The sequence below is a fragment of the Durio zibethinus genome, chromosome 17 (genome assembly GCF_047325235.1).
Source record: "Durio zibethinus cultivar Kanyao isolate XHJ-2024 chromosome 17, ASM4732523v1, whole genome shotgun sequence".
Taxonomy (NCBI): Eukaryota; Viridiplantae; Streptophyta; class Magnoliopsida; order Malvales; family Malvaceae; genus Durio; species Durio zibethinus.
In genome coordinates this window covers 9,546,945-9,559,697 of record NC_143178.1, presented here as the reverse complement: position 1 = coordinate 9,559,697, position 12,753 = coordinate 9,546,945, and positions in this window count along the sequence as shown.

The following is a 12,753-nucleotide window of genomic DNA, read 5'->3' as shown; positions in this document are numbered from 1 at the left end:
AAAGTTATTTAAATAAAATTAAATAATTCAAGGGTGTTTTAGTATTTTAGCCTTGTTTTTTTTTCCTAATATTTTTATTGCTTTCTGAAAATTTTTTTAAGATTTAATAATAATCTATAGAGATTATGTTTTTAAAAATAAAAAATAAAATTGAATTTATTTTTTAATAATTGAAACTATTAAAATTTAAACTTTGATTACTAAAATTAAAGGTTTAACCCTGTTAATATACTGAATTTATTTTTATCTCATTAGCAAGATATATATATATATATATATATATATATATATATAAAATAAATATTCTCCTTAGACCCTAGTAGTAGAATACTTATTATTCAAATTGCTAATTATAGTGTGTTTAGATTATTTATCTTTCTAAATTATTTGTAAGCTATGAGAATATGAGCTATCTTTAAAAGGTGTTTGGTCACGAAATTTTAGATTTTGGGAGGAAAATAATTCTTGAGAAAGTGTGGATTCTTGACAATAGAATATTCTTTCTACTATATAAATGTTAGATTTTAATGTTTGGTTCATAGAATCTCATATTATATAATAAATATTTTTTATTATAATGTCTTTCATTACATATAAAAAACACATAACCAACATTTCAACTATTAATTATGTTATTATAATTAAACTTATGACAACCATTAAACAACAAAAATATAAAAGGTTTACATTTTTATAATATTAAAAATAAGGTAATTTATTATAAGCAAAAAATATATATAAAATAAAGTCAAAGACTACTTTTCTTTTAATTTAAATCCAGTATTTAATCAAAAATATAAAATCAAATATAAATTCAAAGACTATGTTTTAATAAGTAAAAACTACATTTTTCTTATATAAGCGTAATATTTATATTAAACACCACGTTTCTAAGAAAATAAACACTATATTTATAATAAACATTATGTTTTAATAAGTAAAGATTATGTTTCTTTAATAAATGACTGCATTTAATTAAAAACAAGCACTATGTTTATGAAAGTACAAATAAAGTCTTTACTTTGCTTTTATGATGTTAAGAAACCTTACACAAGTTGTAGTTGAATCAAATGCCATTTGACTGATGGTTGTGGTGATTTTGGATAAACTTCAGCTTTTACTAATTAATAAATTGTGAGTTAACTTAATTGTACTTTATTTGAGGACTAATAGTGATACTCTTTTTTGGAAATAATCACACTTTTAGTGCCTAATTCTTGTAAACTATCATGTTATTGTTTAGTAAAAGCCAGTTTGTCTCTCTAACATTTTTATTGTAACATGACATTTAAAGACTACGTATGTTATATTGAAAATGTATTAATTGATATAATAGTATAAAATAATATTATTTCATATTTTTAACTACTTTTCTAATAACAAAAACATAATATTTGCTAACAAAAGTCATGTTTTTTATTATGAAAATGTGATTGATAATCTATCAAAAATCACATTTTTTGTTTCAAAACGTGATTGATAATTAATAAAGAATAACATAATTAATTAAGTATTTTAATTACATTTCTTATATCAGAAAACATAGTTGATAATAGTTGATAATATCAACTATGTTTTCTGATATAAGAAATGTAATTAAAATACTTAATTAATTATGTTATTCTTTATTCATTATCAATCACGTTTTGAAACAAAAAATGTGATTTTTGATAGATTATCAATCACATTTTCATAATAAGAAACATGGTTTTTGTTAGCAAATATTATGTTTTTGTTATTAGAAAAGTACTTAAAAATATGATATAATATTATTTTATAATATTATATCAATTAATACATTTACAACATAACAAACGTCATTGATATGAAAATATTTATTTTATTTTGTTATTATTTTAATTAATCTACAATGATTCATATATAAAAAAAAAATGTTGTGTTTTCTAAAAGAAAAGAAATTTCAAAAACATAAAATTTTAGTTATATACTATGTTTGCTTTTTTTAAACGTTATTTTTATTATATAAAATATACTATGTGTCTAATCACGTGTCAAGTGTCCAATCCTATAGCTAAGATTGCACATTTGCCCAATCTTGTGGCCATGAATGCCCATGTTTGTGTCAAAATGAGTTTTTATTTATCAAGCAATTATGTTGATTTTTAACGGTAAAATAAATTGAAAAAAATTATTATTGAGGTCAAATATGAGATAGAATTAATTTTTCTCTCGAAATCTTAAAAAATCACAAAGAGATGTAAGTTTTTGATTTTGAAATATTTGAATACTATTGAGAATCTTAGAATACCTTTAAGAATTAGATACCATGAACCAAACGTAAGAATTGAATTATGAAAAGCAAGATTCTGGGAGGTAATCTAACTTTTCCCTAAACCAAATGCCATTTAATTGTTTGAAATTTCCTTTTTACCTACTGTTCATTCCGTTAGTAAAAATCAACCCTAATTTCATCAATTTCCACTCTTTTTGTCTCTTTTAAGGGATCTTATAATGTGAGCAATTCTAGTAATATATTGATATGGGACCAACATGGCTAGTCGGTCCTAGTTGTTAAAATCTTATTTTTTAAAAAATAAAACTATTAATTTAAAATATTATACAGTAATATGACATAAATACAATAAAAAAAACATAAAAATAATACAATTTAAAATTTTAGTAATAACTATATATGATTTTATTAAAATAAAAATATATTTAATGTTTTCTTGTTGATATAAATTATGATATGTAATTTCAATGTAAAATGTAAACACCCTATTTTGTCTAAATTTTTTTTTTAAATATTGGAAATAGGTTTTTGGTTGCGAATTGAGCTCAATTGAGAAACTTTAAGCCAAATTAGAAAAGTTTTAATTTTAATTTCATTTAATTTATTTTTGTTTAATTTTACTTGTCTAAAAACAAAAAAAAATTGAAGATTTTGCAATAAATTTTGGTGCTTGATTTATGCAATTAATTCACATCTAATTTATTGGCTAAAATAAAAAATGATTGAATCCTATAAAGAACCGACTGAAAGCAGAAAGGGGGGAAGTAAGGATCAACAGACAAGAAACCATTGTCAAGTGATTCCCAAGAATTCCATAGGATAATTTCAGGCATACGCGGGAGAAAGCACTTCAATAGCTCCAAAACAGTAAATAAAGAAAATCCAATTCTCAAGTAGCGATTTGTAACCTAAAAAAATTCAAGAAAAAATCCCAAGTGCCCATTAACTAGTGGAGCCCTCACCAATCCTCTATTGTTGAACCTAATACCATTTCTTTCATCATCATAATCCAGTCCTAAAACCACCATCACCCATCTCATTTTGTCTAAACCTTTGAACTATCGAAACCGAAGCTTGTCGATAATGAGGTCCCTCTCCCCAAAGTCACCAACAAAATCTTATCCAAGGGTTTTAAGTATTACAAGAAGCACGTTAATGCCACATCCACCAATAAGGACAAAAACACTGACGATGAACTTAAAGCTTGGAATATTGATTTTGTCAAAGTGGTTAAATGTAAACAATTCAGAGAAAAGCTCCATACTACAATAAAGATAAGATAGAATTAGTGGCAATTTTGACAAAGAACCAAGACTAGAAAAAGAATTAAGAGAAAGTTGGTCTGAAAACTACATGTGAGAAATACGAAATTGAATCAACAGTATTAAAGCTTGAAGTGATGGAGGAACATAATTAATAAATGGAAAAATCTTCTTCCCCTAATTTGGTATATATCATCGTGTGCTTTACTTTTAGATTTTATAATTTTTTTTTATCATGATGCTTTATTATTATTATTTTTACTTTATAAGATGCTAAATGGATTTTTTTTTCTTTTTTCTATATAGTTTGATCTGAATTTATTCTTTTTTTCTAATATGATTGTTTATTTATTTATTTATTCTACAAAATGATTGGAGAATTTTTATGGATTTAATTTTTAAAATGGAATCTACCAAACTATTGAAAAATTTCATAAATCATTTTCTTTCAAAAAAATAATAATAAGAGAAAAAAATAATTTTTATCCTCTAAACTATTAAAGGATTGTTTTCCAAATTAAGTCCCACCAAACTATTGTGAAACTTAATGAAATTCTCAAAAATCTTTACAAATAATTTTTGTAATAAAATCTCATCAAACTATTGGGAGATCTTCCTCAAAATAAGTCATACCAAACTATTGAGAGATTTTACTAATTTTTTAAATAAAATGAATTAATAAATTTGACAACAAAACCTTTTTTAGAGTGAGACACTAATCTTTATGAATATTCTTGATGTGCAAGAATTATCTTAAATTGCTACTCAACTATTAGGATAATTTTAAGACTAATTTTCAATATTTAATATTTTGGTAAAAGTATAAACCTTTTTAAGGCTTGGATAATTCAGAATCAACTGATACCATTTTTGGATGGGTGCTATAGAGGTACTGTAACTTTTCCATGCATAACCATACTCCCAAATCTAAACTTTAGTTTCATAAATTAGAATCTACTAGTTAAATATACCAAAGTCAATCTTGAAACTCCTCTTTAAATAGAACAGATTCAATTAGGTGACCAATCGTACCTAAACAAAAAAGATTGGTGGTGACTTCTCCAATCCATGTCTAACAATAAGTCTATAGTCTATACATTATGATAGTTTGGTGACTCCAATAGGGATATTGAGAGTCAAGCCAATAAATTATTTCTTATTATCTAAGCCTTACTTAATAAATTTGAAACTATTTTTTTTCTTTCTTATTTCTGTTTTTTCATTGCTTATATTATGTTAGTTATTCACCTGTATATATGTATCATTTATTTGCGTATACATAACATACAGCTCTATACCCGAGCTTTACCTATAAAAGAGAGTGAAGTAAATATGCCCTCGTAAGATTTTTTATCTTCGTATGGGACTACGAAATACTCTCACTTAGATTGAACCATTTTCACTTGTAGCCTATGATGGGTGAAGATCGGAGTGCTTTACTAGTCTATGATGGACTATGATATAAGGAACAATTTAAAAACCTTTTAGAAGTAATTCAAATAGCATATAGTTAACTTTAAGAGCCTAACCATAGATAGAGCTATTTCCTTCCACCCTTTCTAGTTAACCAAAATTTAGGGTCATGTTGTTAATTTACTTGCTTTGTAGTATTTATTCTTTATTATTTTTTTTAGTGAGGTGGTTAATCGATTTTGTTATCTTTTTTTTTATTTCTTTTTTTATGTATATTCATAAACATACATGCAAATTACATATTATGCTTACTAACCCCTTTTTTTTATTGTGTATGCATGCATTCATGCATCACTACATTCATTCTCATGCATAATCTGATAGGTCCATAAACATTATTCTAAATTTGCACTATAATTATAGGAAATTAAGGTTAGAGGATAGCTCAATACTAATACTACACTCTGGCTAGAGCTAGAAAGATGGAGTAAGACAATGTGGACTAGTTTGAAAGGTTAGAAAAGACCGAAAAAGTAATTGAAGGGAAGCTAAGCAAAATCCTTGAAGCTTTGAAAAAGATAAACACAAGAAAGGCAATAGAAGAATATATCTCACATGAAGATACTGAGCCACTATATCTTCTAGGTTTCACTCCGCATCAGGCCCAAACCATTCCAAGCTTTTAACAACAACAAACCACATTACCAAATTACAACCAAAGGAATGTTCAGAGCTATACCAATCATGTCTTTGCTGAAAAAATAGGTGAGCCCATGTAAATTTTCAAAATAGATGAAATTAAAGAAAAAGTAAAATTACAGATGGTTGTGTCCCCGAAAGACTCTAAAATCAATCAAGCTATAAATATGATTGAGGATAGATTATAGGTTGTAGAAGGCATTGATTTTTATGGATCCATAGATGCTATAAACCTTTGTTTGATTTCAGATGTTGTGATTTCTTTAAAATTTAAAGTACCAAAATTTGAGAAGTACGACGATACTAAATGCCTCATTACACATATTATAATGTATTATCATAAAATGATAGCATATACCAATAATGAGAAATTGCTAGTACATGTATTTTGGGATAGCTTAACCAGGTTTATTGCAAAGTGGTATGTTTAGTTATACAAAACCCGTATTAAGTCGTGAAAAAATTTAACTCAATTTTTCATCAACCAATATCGTCACATTATAGATATGACCTCGAATCACCTTTCATTATAAGGAATGGAGAAGAAAACATCTGAGTCTTTCAAAGAATATACTCAAAGGTAATGAGATATAACTATTCAGGTCTAACCACTCTTAACCAAAAAAAAAAATGATGGTTTTGTTTATAAGCACTTTGAAGTCACCTTATTATGAAAAAATGATAGGAAACACAACAAAAAACTTTATTGATATAGTGATCTCATGGGAGATTATTGAAAAATGTCATCAAGAGTGACAAGCTTGAGGAGAGAAAAACTAATAGTGCCAAGAAAGGTGAGATGCCTAAGAGAAAAGAGGATAAAGCCTAACCGATGAGTCTTAAGGGGCAACAACCCATAAGTTATGCTTTATATTCATCATATGTTTATCCTACTTACTATCCAATAGTCAATAATGTTGCATAAGTTTCTTACCAGCCTTATTTTTCAACCGTGAACAACATCACTCAAAGTCTTCATCAATAAGCTTTTCAAGCACCTGTATATGGGCCTAATCCTATTACTACATCAGTTTTGAGGTTTAACAATCAAGCGAGTGGTTTGAAAAGATCTTGGGATAATTAAGAGAAAGCTCGCATTGATCTTATTTTCATAACCTATACTGAGCTATTTTTAGAATTGGTCAAGAATGACCTAATATCCCTAGTCTTTTTGAAACCATTGAAGCCATTTTATCCTAAATGGTATAATGTTAATACCACATGTGAGTACTATAATGAGAATGTGGATCACTCCATAGAAACCTCTATAGAAACCTGTCATGCTTTCAAACAAAATGTGCAAAGTTTGATTCAAGCAAGCTTGATGAGCTTCAATGAATTAGGTGAGCTGAATATCCATAAAAACCTTTTACCCAACATCCAGAGGCATGACTTTGGGAAGGCTAATTAGAACTAATTATCATTTTAGGATTCTTTGAGAATATGGATTTCTTTTATGTACTTGGATTTTATCTTATTTTTCATCATTTTAATAAAAATGATAGATATGATGCATTTTCATAACATTCTTCTTTTATGTGAATCATCATTATTTACTTTTACCTTCTTATATCTTTTTTCATATCCATTCTTTAATTCTAAATAATGAATGTTCAGATAGTTATGACAATAATTCAGGATTCGACTTTGAAAATGCCATTTGATTGATAGATGAAAATTGTTGATTCATTAGAATTGCTAAATAAAAAAGACAATTCTTAGAAAAAATTTTAAAAGTAATGCAACACATGATCTTTGCAATTGTCTATTCACGAATTTGCTTTTAGTCAATAAATATTCTTCATTGAGAGTATTCATATTCGAAATAAAAAATGACCATATTTCTTTTGTCATTAAAAAAATAAGTAAAATTATCTTTTACTACCCCATTTGAGCCTGTTAAAAATTTCTTTCAAGGAACTCTAACCAAGGATCACTCTCACATTAGGGACTAAAAGTAAAAAAGTTTGTTTATCCTTAGCAATTTCAAAGGTAAAAGCCTTTTATGCTCAATTTTTTTTTTAAATGATGGACCAAAAAAAAAAGAAAAACAAAAGAAAAAAAAAGGGAAAACAAAGAAAATGAAGAGAATTTGTTAGGGCAAAATGTCAATGTGCTTCACATAAAGAAATGATCCTTAGTTTGATTCTCTTCAAATACAATTTGGGCTTGTTTTATCCTTTTTTTTGGCACTTTTTACCCTGGCCTATATTACGTTCATTAAAAGTCTATTTTGATCAAATGTGAATGCTCGATTTAAAGAATCATAAGTTGAATTAAGGTAGATTTGTTATTGAATTGAGACTTTGATCAAAGTGTCATTGATGAATAAAAGATGAAAGAGAAATGAAATGAAAAAAATAAAAAAAAATGTGAAAAAAAAAAAGAACACTTAAATTAAAAATCTGAAAGGACAGTTTAAGTAAAGATAAAAACTAAAAAAAAACTTCATGTGAAGATCCCAAAAACAAAGATGATGTTAATGGTATCATATGTTTTAAGGAGAATTCTGAATTGAAGTTTAAAATTATCTGAATGATCATTATTTTGGATGTTAATATCCTATTTGAATAAATCATAGCATTTTACCTTGGTACATTATTGAGTTGTTCTTGACCCTACCTTTTGTTTTTTTAATAATAAAGACCTATTTTTCTTATTTTTCATTAAATGAACATTCCTTGAATGAACCAAAAAAATGTATCATGTCTGTGACTGGTTTGAATGATGGCAAGTAAATGAATGACATTGTCATAAAGAGTTCTTTATTCTTTTGAAAGAAATCTAAGATGAGATAAATGAAAGAAGTATGAGAAAATGATTTATAAGGGGGTAAACAAAATGACTCAGTGATGAATTTGGTAATAAATTAAGTAATACGACCTGTGAGTTATAACTAGATAAGAAAATTGACATAGATTAGTTGATAAAATTTACTTTGAGATTATTAATACTGAAAAGCTAAGGACTGGTGAAGTCTTGAGAACCTTGTCACCATAATTGAAATTTTATGACATCAGCATTATATACATTGTGTTCACATTTGCATCCTAGATAAGACATGTATTTGTATCATTACAATATCATCATCACTCATTTTCGATCTTGGTTCTGTTCAGATCATTTTTTTGACTCATGACATCATCTCAATAATTCATTTTTTACTTTGACTCTGTCTTGGTCGTTTTATCTTTAGACTCTGGCATTGTCTCGATCATTCATCTATGGCCTCAATTTGATCTTGTTTGCTTTCAAACTTGTAACATTGTCCTAGTCATCCGATCTAAGCTCAATTCAGATCATTTTCTTAACTCATAGCATTGTCTTAGTCATTCATTTTTTACCTTGATTTGATCCTGGTTGGTTCATTTTTCTAACTTTCAACATCATCTTGGTCATTCATCTATGACCTTGACTCAGTCTAGGTTACTTTAAAACTCGCAGCATCGTCCCAATCATTTATTTTTGCCCTCGACTCAGTCCTAATCACTTCATTTCCTAACTTGCAGTTTAATCCCGTTCACTCATTTCAATCTCGACTTGGTCTAGATCATTTTTTTGACCTTTGCAAAACTTCAAATCTTACGAATCTTTCTTTCTTGTGAACCTAAAATCTTTGTGAATCTAGAACCCTTGCAAAACTTGGAATCTTGCAAATCTTTTTTTCTTGCAAATCTGAAAGTCCTTACGAACTTAAGATCTTTGCAAATCTAGAACCTTTGTGAAACTTTAATCTTTCTTTTCTGTGAATCTGAAAGTCCTTGCAAACCTGAGGTCTTTGTAAATCTAGAACCTTTGTGAAACTTGGAATCTTACGAATCTCCCATTCTTACGAATTTGAAAACCTTTGTAAATCTTAAATCTTTGTGATTTTGTTAAACTTGAAATATTGGGATCTTTCAACTCATGTTATGAAACCTCACAAATTTTTAAATGTCCAAATTGTGAATCTTGGGATTTGAGTTGAAATTTTAAACTTTATATTTTTTTTGACTCGTAGTTCAATCTCGATTACCCATTTTGATTTTAGCTCAGTCCAGATCATTTCATTTATTGTTTTGTAGTCCAGTCTCAATCATTTTCCTATTCTAGTATACTTCGATTACTTTTTAAATCTTGACTTTCAAACTCGAACAAAATGGATATCTTTTATCTTTGCGTAGTTCTTGTTTTATAGAAAATGCATAAAGAAGGATAATTGTAGTACCCTATTTTGTCTAATTTTTTTTTTAAGATTGGAAATAGACTTTCGGTTATGAATTGAGCTCAATTGGGAAACTTTGAGCCTAATAAGAAAAGTTTTTAATTTTAATTTGATTTAATTTTATTTTTGTTTAATTTTACTTGTCTAAAAACAAGACAAATGGGGAAGTTTGAAAAAAAAAACGTTGAAGATTTTGTATAAAATTTGGTCTTGATTTATGCAATTACGTTGAAGATTTTTCAGGAAATTTCAATGCTTAATTTATGCAATTAATTCACATTCAATTTATTGACTAAAATAAAAAAGGATTGAATCATATAAAAAACTAATCGAAAGCAGAAATGGGGCAAACAAGGATCAACAGACAAAAAACAATTACCAAGTGATTCCTAGGAATTCCACAAGGTAATTTCAGGCATATGTAGGAGAAAACATTTCAGCAACTCTCAAACAGTAAATACGAAAAATCCAATTCCCAGGTAGCAATTTACAACAAAACAAATATTCAATAAAAAATCCCAAGTGCCCACCAGCTAGGGGAGCCCTCATCAAGCCTCTATGGTTGAACCCAATACCATCTCATCCATCCCCATAATCCAGTCCCAAAACCACTATCACCCACCTCATTTTGTCTAAACCCTTGAACTATCAAGACCCAAGCTTGTCGACAATGAGGTCCCTCTCCCCAACATCACCAACAAAATCTTATCTAAAGGTTTCGAGTATTGAAGCACGTTGATGCCACCTCCTCCGCAAAGACAAGAACACTGATGATGAACTTAAATCTTGGAATATTGACTTTGTCAAAGTGGTGAAATGTAAACAATTCAGAGAGGAGCTCCGTACAATAATAAAAATAAGATAGAGCCAATGGCAATTTTGACAAATAACCAAGACTAGAAAGAGAACTAAAAACTGCATTTGGGAAATATGAAATTGAATCAGCAGCATTAAAGCTTGAAGTGACGGAGGAACAAAATTAATAAATGGAAAAATCTTATTCCACTAACTTGGTATACATCATCACGTGCTTTACTTTTAGATTTTATAATTTTTTTATCATGATGCTTTATTATTATTTTTTTTACTTTTTAAGATGCTAAATGGATTTTTTTTTTCTTTTTCTATATAGTTTGATCCGAATTTATTCTTTTCTTCTGATATGATTATTTATTTGTTTATTTATTTTACAAAATGATTGAAAAATTTTTATATATTTAATTTTTAAAATGGAATTCATCAAACTATTGAAAAATTCTATTAATCATTTTCTTTTAAAAAAAATAATAATAAGAGAAGAATAAAAATAATTTTAATCCTTTAAACTATTGGATGATTGCTTTTTAAATTAAGTCTCACCAAACTATTGGAAGATTTAATGAAATTCTCAAAAATCTTTACAAATAATTTTTATAATAAAATCTCATCAAACTATTGAAAGATCTACTTCAAAGTAAGTTCTACCAAACTATTAAGAGACTTTACTAATTTTCTTAAATAAAATGAATTAATAAAGCTGATGATGGAGCTTCTTCAGAGCAAGACACTAGTCTTCATGAATACTCTTGATGTGCGAAAATTAACTTAAATTACTACAAACTATTAGGATAATTTTAAGACTAATTTTTAATAATTAATATTTTGGTAAAAGCATAAACCTTTTTAAGGCTTGAATAATTTAGAATCAATTGGTATCATTTTTGGATAGGTACTGTGGAGGTGCTATAATCTTTCTCACGCATAACCGTACTTTTGAATCTAAACTCTGGTTTCGTAGATTATAATATACTATTTAAAGATACCTAAGTCAATCTTGAGACTCCTCTTTAAATTTGACAGTTTCAATCAGGTGGTTAATCACACCTAAACAAAAAAGATTGGTGACGACTCTTCTAGATCATGTTTAGCGGTAGGTCAACGGATCTATACGTTATGACATAAATATGATACAAATACATGAATTTTAATATCTTATATGATATAAATACACTCAAGTCTAATTTTAAGCTTCAAAGTTGGGTAAAATATAAAAATGACCAATGTAACATAAACTTTCTGTCAATTTATTATCTAAATAAATAAAATTTTCAATTTGGTACTCCGACTTTCATGATGTCATCTACTTTGATACTAAGACTAACGCCATTATCCAACTTATTAATGTTGCATAAATATCCAATAATATGAGTAAAAAAAGTTTAATCAGTACCATATCATCATCAATTACCACTTCAATATTAAAAGAAAATTTTTAAAAAATTCTAAAAAAATCACAAAAATTCAAAAAAAATTTTCAAAAATTTTAAAAAATTGTTAAAAATTTGACATATTTAAAAAAATTATAAAAATTTAAAAATATTTATATAATTAAAAAATTATAAAAAATTAAAAAAATCTTAAAATTTTAATAAAATCCAAAAATCTTTCTTAAAACATTCATAAAAAAGAAAATTTTTATAAAATAAAATTTCCTAAATTCCAAAAAAAGATTCGCTAAAACTTAAAAAAATCTAAAATTTTTTGAAAAAATCTAAAATTTTTTGAAAAAATCTAAAATTTTGAAAAAAATTATAATTTTTTTTTATAAATTATGAAAATTTTTCATTTTTTTGAATCCTACAATTTTAATTTTTTATATATATTTTATGCAATTTTCAAAATTTTAACAAAATTTGGATTTTTATTAAAATTTTAAGTTATTTTTATTTTTTATTTTTAAAAAATTTTTAATTTTATATTATTTTTAAGAATATTTTAGATTTTTGAAATTTTCTAATTTTTCAAAAAATTTTAGATTTGTTTAAAAAATTAAAATTTTCTAATTTTCAAAAATTTCCAAAAAAAATTTATTTTTATTTTTAATTGTTTTATGTTTTTTTTTTAAATCTGTTTTCAAAATTTAAAAAAATTTTATTTTTATT